Raw genomic sequence first — 10,639 nt, forward strand, 5'->3', positions numbered from 1 at the left:
TAGAAGGTATAAATCATTAAAATCAGTAGTGAAGGGGTTGGGAGGAAATGATTTTGAGCCGACATGTAATTGCAGTTTTGAACGTTAAAGTTTCGAAACTCATAGGGATTAAGAAGTGATTTCCCATTGAAGGCAGTGTTGGAGGTGAAACGAATAACCAGGCCTTTAGGAACATTACCCAGGAAGAGATTATCAAGGTTGTAAGAGTTGGCTTGTGCAGGGATAACATAAGATCTTGTCTCTACTCTTGTGAGAGGTAACTTGGCCGTTTCCGAAACCATTCGTGTATTTAATTGCACAGCTAAATCTGCGGCTACATCAATGCGTTGTACATGAATAACTTCCTCAAGTGCAACTTTATAACTTATATTTTCATGAGACATTTAGCAAAAGTTATCTTTACTGCGGTGTAATTTTACACGTAAACTTACCTTATTGGGAAGCATACGATCTAAACTTACAATATCAGTATGAAGACGTCCGTACCTTTCGAAAGATTTACTATTTTTCACCTTATTAGCACGTTTTTCAAAATCAGCATTTGTAATATCTAATTTATTAAATTGTTTTTCAGTATCTTTATGCCACATGGCACATGCTAAATGTGTTTGAGAAGCATCATAAGAGTAATTTAATAATGTTTCAATGTATACACGATAAGGATAAGATCCTAATGATTAATTTATTATTTAACGAAATATCAATTTGACAAAATAATGAATGTAGGAAATTATTTACTGGTGCATCAATATCATTTTCAGTTAATTTTGTACCATCAGCTTTTGTAATTATAGAACGTACATAAAGATGTAAATATGCAGGATGAATAAATTTCCCAGTTTCTCCAGGAATAACAAATTCAATAGATCCTTCTGAGGTTCATGTAGAAATAGGACGATATTCAGCATTTGTAGTTGTTCAATAGCTGCATGTGTCTTAGGTATAGAAAAGAAATCAAATTCATTGGTACAACATTCAGAACTATCTGAATTTAGGAGCAACACTGAAAAGATATCGTTAATACGTTTACGTTTTGTCGGTGGTCCAAATTTTACAATTGCAGGAACCTTCCTTTTGCGTGATCGTCTCTTCATTACCCGCAACTTGTGTACCCGTTTGTAATGCCTGACGTCCTACAATTTTTGCACCTTGTTTAAGAAATGGTAGCAAAACGAAATAACCCTTTAAAGAAACTACCTATACCATGTCCCTTTGATATAAGGTCCTGAAAAATATGGTATTCCACGTCCACGATAAGAAACACGTCTTGCTCTCATCTTTATTATTTAACAGATGCAGGAGAGCGTTTAAAAGTCCCTCTCTGCATCTACTAGTATGCAATCGAAATACTATTAAAAGTCTAAAGTGTTACAGTCAGTGTCCCAGATCGAAATGGCAAGTTTCGCCCTGCATAAACTTTTAATAGTATTTCGATTGTGTTCAAACAAAATTTTGCAAGTGCCATATAATGAATATCTTCAAAGGTAACTGTTTGAACTTTTCCGTATATATCAGAGATTGTTGCTATACGTAATGGTGCTTTTGTATCACCTAAAAATTGATATTGTATATCTGTATAAATAAAAATTTCATGTGAATATCCAATATCTGTATGGTTGTTTGAATCCCCGACGTTCATTCACAACGTAAGATTTTTCAGAAAAAAACTAATTGTAAAGCTAATATAGGTGACAACCTAACTGATTCTATACGTTCATCACATTCAACATGTGAAACACATTCAACATCACAGTCCAACATTTGAAAAACTAAATCTAATAAATCTTCACACTGTTTAATACATCTATTAAATGATGAATGGTTGGATAATATCCAACAATAACTTTACTCTTTATAGGCTCTGCATTTTTAACTTTATACCATAACATTTTCACCTTCGGTAACATTATAACATGTTAATGGAATATGCACTTCACTTAACCCCACATACCAATCGGATTCTGATAATCGTATATTATTTTTTGATTAATAAAATGTGTTGGACTATTTGTAGGATATACATTTGTACTAGCGTTTAAAACTAATGTAATGTACAAATTATCATCAATACTTTCAGAAATCATATTCGTTTAAAGTGAAGTGTGAAGTTTGAAGTTCCGGAACGAAATAGTAATTTTAAATCGTGTACATCTTTTAAGTTTACTTCTATCGTATCAAAATATTTCTTTTCAACATTAACATAATGCGGTGTGTGAAACAGAAAAGGTTTTACATGACCGTGTTGTACATAATATACACTAAGTTTTCGAACTACAGGGCCTATATTTTCTTGTTTCACAATATCAACGCATACATTAATTGTATTGGGAATATTATAATCTAAATTACATGGAAATTTTCCACGTCTTAATATCAAATCAACATTTCTAACTTTTGTGTATACATTTTTAATATCAAGTGTATTTTCATTAACAAATCCAAAAATATGTTGTAATCCCGGTATAATATCAATCATACATTGATCTTCTAATTTTAAAAAATGTTTAATAAAAAATTGAGTTTTATTTTGTAAATATTGTAATATACAAACATTTTCAGGAATAAACTGAAGAATAGATTCAATAGATTAATATCCCGGTGTTATTGGAACATGATAACGTTTATCATCAATAACAGTAGTAATTAAAATTTCTTCATTTTCACCATTATAAAAACCACGGAATATTAATTTGTGTTAATGCAAAACCCCATTCCCCATTACTTAAATGAATAGGTTGTGCTAATTTAGCTCGAAACGAAGCTGTAGTATTATTATTATTATCGAAAAATTTACTACTTGCATTTGAAGGAAGAGTAACGTAAAAGTCGTGTGTAAAGTATGAATTCATCTTGCAAACTAAATAATCTGATCTAATCTACGAATTCATACTTGACGGATATCCCAACCATTTTATATACATCCAACCATTTTCACGTTTTAATACTTTTTCAATTAGATAAGTTTTCTTTGAATTTATAATTACTTTTTGTAATTCTTGTGCATAAAATATCAATTTAATTTCTTCCTCATTCCAATCTTTTAATTTATAAGTGAACGGATCTGATTTAATACATTTATCAACAATAAATATTTCTTGTGATCATTTAGATAAATATCCTTTTTCTAATATATGTTTATACTTACTAACACGAACAATCACTAGGACTAAATTTACAAGTTATATCCGTTTTATTCATTTTATTTCCGTATAAATTTTCCCACACTTGATCGACATTGGAATGATTTACTTATGCAGGTGTCATTTCAATACTTGAATGATTATAATCATTTACAATTCGATGCAAGACATTAATATATCGATAAGTATTCTTTGCAGTAATGTAACGATACAATTTTTCTTTTAATGTTCTTATAAATCGTTCTGCTAAAGCACATTTAATTTCGGAATGAACACTATAATGATTCATTTCATATTCTTTAAATAATTGTTTTACATAATGATTATAAAATTCACCGCCTAAATCTGTACATTAAACACGGGCAACTTGATTTTTTTAAATTTTTGTTATTGCTTTTGCCATTTCAGGATCTTTGTTTTTAAGGGAACGCAATACGCATAACGTGAAAAAATATCAATACAACATAATATATATTTATAATTATTATTATACTTTGCAACATTTTGCATGTGAGCTAAATCCATTTGTAGTGTTTCATTTGGTGCACTAACATACTTTTTACGTTCAAAAACTTTACAAGCTGATGCATGTAATGTATAAGCATCCTGAGAAGCTAACCAATTCTTAATTTCCTTTTTAGACAACTTTGTTTTACGATGTAATGTTTGTATACTCGGTAAAGAATCAGAATGTGGATAATCATAATATATTCTTGATAATTTTGTCATTTTTACATACTATATTCTATCCAATGTTTAAATAAATAAGATACTGCTGTAGGACTAGATGATTTTCTTACTTTAGGATCAAGTTGTCTTTTACTACTACTACTAATCAGTTTTGATGCTGGCGTGCCAATAAATTCTTTAGAAACATTAAGATCTTCTAACAAAGTTTTAAATTTATGAATATTTATAGGATTTCTTGAATATTTTCTTCTGCGGACATCATTTACTAAATATATATTTGAACCGGATATTATTTTTCCTTGGATACTTACTATACCAGATTTATTCCATTGAATTTTATCAGAACATGTCAACCGTTTTAATAATAGATCTGTTTCCCTACGTAGTGTTTTTGGTACTGATTGTAAAATCTTTGATACAAATGGTGAAATAGAAGTATTGTTATCATGTTGGAAAGTTGATGATTTTTCTTTTTCTTCTTCCTACTGAAGAACAGGTAATGTAATAGGTTTATGTGAAGATGAAGTATACTGTAAATAACGATGCAAAGCTTGTTGATATTATTTCCACTTTTGTTGTACACTAAGATCATGACGTTTTAAAATATTACTCATTTCTTAATCTAAAAGTGATTGATGTGAATCTATGGATTTAAGATTGGTTCGAATTTCATGTACGGCATTTTCTGGAACTAAAATCATTTTACGTAATTCTGACATTGTTATCGACTAAAAATACGTGCTGCAAGAAGTGGTCCCAAGATTAATAGTAGAAGCGCACCACCTTTTTGTACTAATAACTTTTTCTTCTTTAATGCCGTACGTTGTCGAGATAAGGCACGTAAGATCTTTTTATGTCTACGTAAACATTGCTTCTGACAAGAATTTAAAGGGATATTTCCTTTTATTGTGTTTTAGCTACTTGAGAAATTGTTCTCATTAAATCCCCTGAAGCATTTTGTAAAATTTGTTTTAGTTTTCTACTCTTGCATTTGCACAGAGCACGGAGAGTTGTAGTGTAGTTTCACCTTCAACATCTTGACTCAGACTAAACAAAAATCTCTATATTTATGTCTTTTACGTTAGTGTACACATGCATGATTTCATTAGGAAAACTATTTGTACGTATTCGCAATGCATCGTTTGTTTTCTGCGTTAAGTCAAATAATAAAAAAGTGTGAGGCTCACGTGTTACATCCTCGAACACATTCACGATTTCCATACTATATTTAGGCAATATTTGCCTTGCTAAATATTGTATTTGTAATTTATCACGAGGATTTTTAAATACTATAATATAATGTGCATTTAAACTAATATCACGTGCATGTTTTCCTTTTGGAAATAAATTTTGAATAATAAATATTACAGTCAACTTTTTATGATGTGCATACTTTGCAAATAAATTAGCAACATCACCTTTGGTTTCCGACATTAAATCATCAAGTATTAATAATGAATTTTCTTTAATTTCAAAATTATTCATGACGTATCCCTTCCACAAAACGTATTTTTGCATGTGCATCTAATTTTGGTATTACTGCGCCATAACATCATACTAAAATGTCATATTAAACTTCTGCGCTAAAATAGTTTGTGACCTAAGACTTGGGTGAACTAGTGTTGCCCCCAGGACTCAAAAAAATTCTCGTCTTGTCTCGTAATCCTCCAAAAATGGTTAAACAGTAAATTCAAAATAGTTGTTAAGGAAACTTGTTCTTCTCCCTCGCGTGCCCTCGTTCTCACGAAGGAAATTGTTCCTCACCCTCGCAGTGACACTTGGTGTTCGCACTCGTGCTGAAAACTTGTCCCGCCCTCGCTGCCGAAACTTGTTTTCACCCTCGCGAAGGGAGTTGTCCATCGCCCTCGCGTAATTGTGGGCGAGGGAATTTGAGGGTGAGGATGCCCTCGAGAGGGCCACCCTCGCTAGGGTGAACATCTGTGTCATACAGTCCTCATCTGGCATCTTCACATTATTATTTCTTTGGTTCGGTGAATACTTGGCCGACCAATTCAATTCCGATGACAAAAGTGAAATGGGATACTTTCAGAAGACTAACTTCTATGAACAGAAGTAAGGATTTGGGGAATCGCCGGGTGTGCTCCAATTTACAGTTTACTACCGGGATATGGAATGTCATCCAGGCTTAGCGGGGATTCTCACCGGAAAAAGTGAAAATCAACTCTCCTGAGAACGCAGTAATTAATTTTGAATGAACAATGGAGTTTCTTTCTTTTACAGTGGTGGAAAATACGTAGTCTTGAATGAGTCGGGATGACAGCGTAACCAGAGAGGTTCTAGAGTTCTAACTCTAAAACCTTGATTCTCATCACGACATTCTGAACACGAAAATCTTGATACAAGTAAATATACGAGGGTCATTCGGAAAGTAAAGAACGTTTTGCGCTAGCGCGTGTTCCCCCACCCCCGCTGGGTTATTTACCTGGGCATGCTTTAGCCTCAGTCTGGCACCAGCTGCGATCCGCTTCGGTCCTTTATTGCTTCGCTGTGCGACTGTAAAATGTGCGATACAATTACTGATCCCGCCAAGTGTGAGGTTCGTAGTGTGATAAGATTTTTGAATGCAAGAAAAGTGCGTCAGATAGAAATTTATAGACAAATCACTGAGGTGTATGGAAATGTAATGAATGAAGCATCAGTTCGTAAGTGGTACATTATGTTTAATGACGGACGGACGAATGTGCACGATGAGGAACGCTCGGGCCGGCCTTCTGTTGTGACTGACGAACTCAAAGAAAGAATTGAGCGGAAAATTCAAGAGGATAGGCGATTCACTATTGATGGGCTGCACGAATTCTTTCCTGAAATTTCAAGAACTTTGTTGTACGAAATTGTCAGTGGTGAACTTTGGCGGCAACTGTGTATGCCGAAGGCATAGAAAAACTTGTACTACGGTATGACAAGTGTTTAAATTTACACGGCGACTATGTCGAAAAGTAACTTAAGTATCACATAATATGTAACACAAATTTCGCCTTTGTATATCAGTGTTTATACAAAAACGTTCTTTACTTTCCGAATGACCCTCGTATATTGCTGAAAATAGTAGCAAAGAGAAATGTTCGTTCGATTTCTTTTAAGAGAACAGTCGCTTCATCGAAAAAAAAAGAAAAAAAAAGTGAAATGCATCTTTCCACTTTGGAGCCTCAGCATAACAATTCCGGAATTTTACGTGATTTCAACGCTGGTAAAGTCTCTACCCAAAGTTGATATCCTCGTTATACACTGAGACTCAGGCCATACTGTAATACGGCGATATATTAGTTTCTCAGTTTTCTTTTTATGGGGGTACAACAAAATTCTGCATTGTTCGAGGACCTGAGTCGCTATGAACATGGTATTTGAAAGTGTTGCCACAATTGCATAAATTGTGTTGAGAGACTTGACGGCTATATTGAAAAGTAGCTTTACGAGGGGGACTGGAAAATTCATGAAATCACCAAGAAGACATAAAAATTGAAACATATCATTGTAGTCATTAGAAAGGTCATATATTGTGAACCTCTCATCCAGTATATGATCACTTTATCATTGTTATTTCCTTTGTTACAGGTTCTGTAAGATGATGTGACGGAGGATCTAAGGAAATTCGAGAAGAATGAGCTTCGCAGTATCATCAAGTTTTTTGTGCTGCAAGACAAATCCTCTGTGGAAATTCATAAAACTTTGCACGATACTTTGGAGGAACACGTTCCTGGATATACAACAGTAGCGAAGTGGATAAGGCGTTTTAAGACTGGTCATCGTGAGACTGAAGATGAACCTCGCTGAGGCAGACCTTCAAGTGCAGTGACCACGGAAAACATCGACAAAGTACATGACATGATCATGAAGGATAGGCGCATATCGATCAAAAACTGCTGCGTGTGTGTGTCATAATAGCAAAATATTTGGACATGCGGAAGGTCAGTGGCAAATGGATCCCAAAATGTTTGAATGCTGACCAGAAGAGAACACGAGTGCAGACGTCACAGGAAATTTTGCAAACGTTTTAAAACCCTGGTGAGTTCTTGCAGTCTGGTAACAGAAGATGAAACATGGCTGCACTGCTATGATCCAGAGACTAAACAGCAATTCATGGAGTGGTGCCATAGTGTATCTCCTCGACCGAGGTAGTTCCGAAGCCAAAGATCAGCTGGGAAGATGCTTGCATCTGTGTTTTGAGATAAGGACCGTGTCATCTTTATCAAATATCTTAAAAAGGGTGAAACCATCAATACTGGAGTTTATTCCAACTATTTGGTTGAGCTGAAGGAGGCTCTGAAGAAAATGCGTCGGGGAAAAGTGAGCAGTGGTGTTCAGTTTCTCCAGGACAAGGCACCCTCCCACACAGCTCATCAAACCATGCAATTACTGGTGTATCTGGGCTTCACCTGTGTACCTCACCTACCCTACTTCCTGATCTGGCCCCCTCCGACTATCGCCTCTTCCCACATCTCAAAGGCAAACATCCGATGAGGCACTCATTGCGAAGGTGGAGGGCTGGTTTGCACAGCAGGACAAGGCCTCCTATTTGCAAGGATTAGAAATGTTGCCACATCGTTCTGAAAAGTACATTGAGCTTCAGGGGGAATACGTTGAACTGTATTAAAATGGTTCTTCTAGGTAAATTTCTTCTTGGTGATTTCATGAACTTTCCAGCCTCCCATAGTATTATAAACCTTCAGTTTCTGATGTGTTACCTATTACACTTCGTTCTACATAAATTATTTATTGTTCAGGTCTCGTAACAATCAATACTTCTTTTTTAAGAAGAGAATTATTGAGCAGCAGTATTTGCCAGGGGCTTAAAAGAGCAATAAGGTGATAGGAATTTACATTTGATATATATATATATACTTTTTTTTGAAGCTTTACTCCTTGACACGTTCAGAAAGTTATTTTTTTCTTTTGCAGCGACAAAGAGGGAGAAGTAGAGGAGTTTGCCTAGTAGCTTACGTGGAATGAATACTAATGCGTATGTGACTATCACTGTTGGGCAGGTTGAAGCGGAACTTGCCCGCCACTCAGCATACAAGTAACATGTGTTCACCTGTCTACGGTAGCCTGACGCACTCACGCAGGGTTCTCACTTATTTGGCAAGCACGAATTCCCTGACTTTTCCAGGTCTATATGTAATGTAAAAAAATAATTATATTTGATCAAATAGGGGTTTCTTTATCTGCTACATCTATAAGTAGAAATTTTATTTACAAAAGTAATTTATACCCGTACTAAATAGCCTGGGAAGGCAAAAAAAGAGAAACAGATTCTGAGAAGTAAAGCTCCGTACTTTTTTCAAGTTTTCAGTCAGTGGGAAAACTATCTGGGCTGTTTAGAATATTCAATTCCCGTCCTCTTCCCCAGCATAAAAATAGCCACTTGATCGAGCTCTATATTTGAATGTTTTAAATTTCAAAATACGCAAACAGGCATTTCCTACATGATAATAACACGCGTTCCGTATCATATTGGACATAGTATGCCGAGTGCTTGCACGTAACATGAACAATATTATACATTAGGATGAGTTCAAAAGTGAAATCTTTACCTATTCTGATATTTCAAGCTTCAGTTCAGAACAAGAAAACGGAACACAACAAAAAGGAAGCAAGTCTGCTTCAACATGCTGGAGTTAACCCTTTAATGGGTAAGCATTGATAGCATTACCATTAAAATATTTAGTTTGCTTTTACGGTTGAAACATGTCTTCCTGATTATAATTTCGTAATTTTTAAAATATTTTTGTACTTTGGTAACAACATACAGTGTGTTTATTTCAAAGCAACATTACCATAAAATAGGTCTTGGTGTAGCTACTGAGCAGCATTGCCCTATTATGGTAAAATATCATAAGAATACTCTCAGTAATTACCAACAGTTTCGTTGAAACATTTCCCTCCAAAACAAGAAACTACAAATAAAAAAGTAAAAAAAGAACTTTCGCGGAACGTAGGAGTTAAAGCTTCTACAACATAGATGTGTCGCAAGTCCCGACGCTCGTGAGCTCGGCACTCACGGCAATAATTGAGCGCTCACTTCACACTCACGTGGACTCATTTGCTTTAGTTTAAAAAAAAAAAAAAAAAAAAAAAAAAAAAAAAAAAAAAAAAAAAAAAACTCATTCCATGTGCAGAATTGTAAAGGAAGAATGAAACATCTTTACAAAAAGGAAAGGCACAGTCTTGAGGTCTGAGCTGTCTTTTTATTGTCCAGAGGACTTCAAACACCTTTCGATACAGAACCGACTTTTTCATGGTTATGAGAGGATGGTGTTTGAAGCAAGTATTTGTTTGTTGTTGTTTTAGTAACAACCTCCATGATCCAAGCCTTTTTTTTTTTTTTTTTTTTTTTTGAGATCATAGAGTTAGGAAACTACTTAACCTTGCGAAGTAGGAAATTTATTTACTAGCAACTAATGAAGCTGTGCGTTCATAGAAAAGTCGAGCAAAATAATTATGTATTATTTAATTGTAGCTTCTTTAGATCCCAATAAACAAGAGTAGCTCTTAAGAATGTTGATAACTTGCACCATAATGGTTATTCAGCCCATTAATTTATATGAGGAAACATTGTTTTAATTTCTTGAAATAAAAAGAGTTTTAGCCTGTTAATTTTACTGACTACTACTTCTTGAGATCTTTAAATGTATTCTATGCGAAATTTAACTACTGCATTATGTAATTTTAATATATACCGGTATAAATAAAAACTAAAACAATATTACATTGAATGTTTTTAAAGCAAGGAACTCTTAAATAGGCCAGAAGAAGAAATTAGTAAAATTGAATGATTAAACTCTCGTCTA

Source organism: Thermobia domestica, chromosome 14 (genome assembly GCF_964235325.1).
Source record: "Thermobia domestica chromosome 14, izTheDome1.hap1.1, whole genome shotgun sequence".
In the NCBI taxonomy this organism is placed as follows: domain Eukaryota; kingdom Metazoa; phylum Arthropoda; class Insecta; order Zygentoma; family Lepismatidae; genus Thermobia; species Thermobia domestica.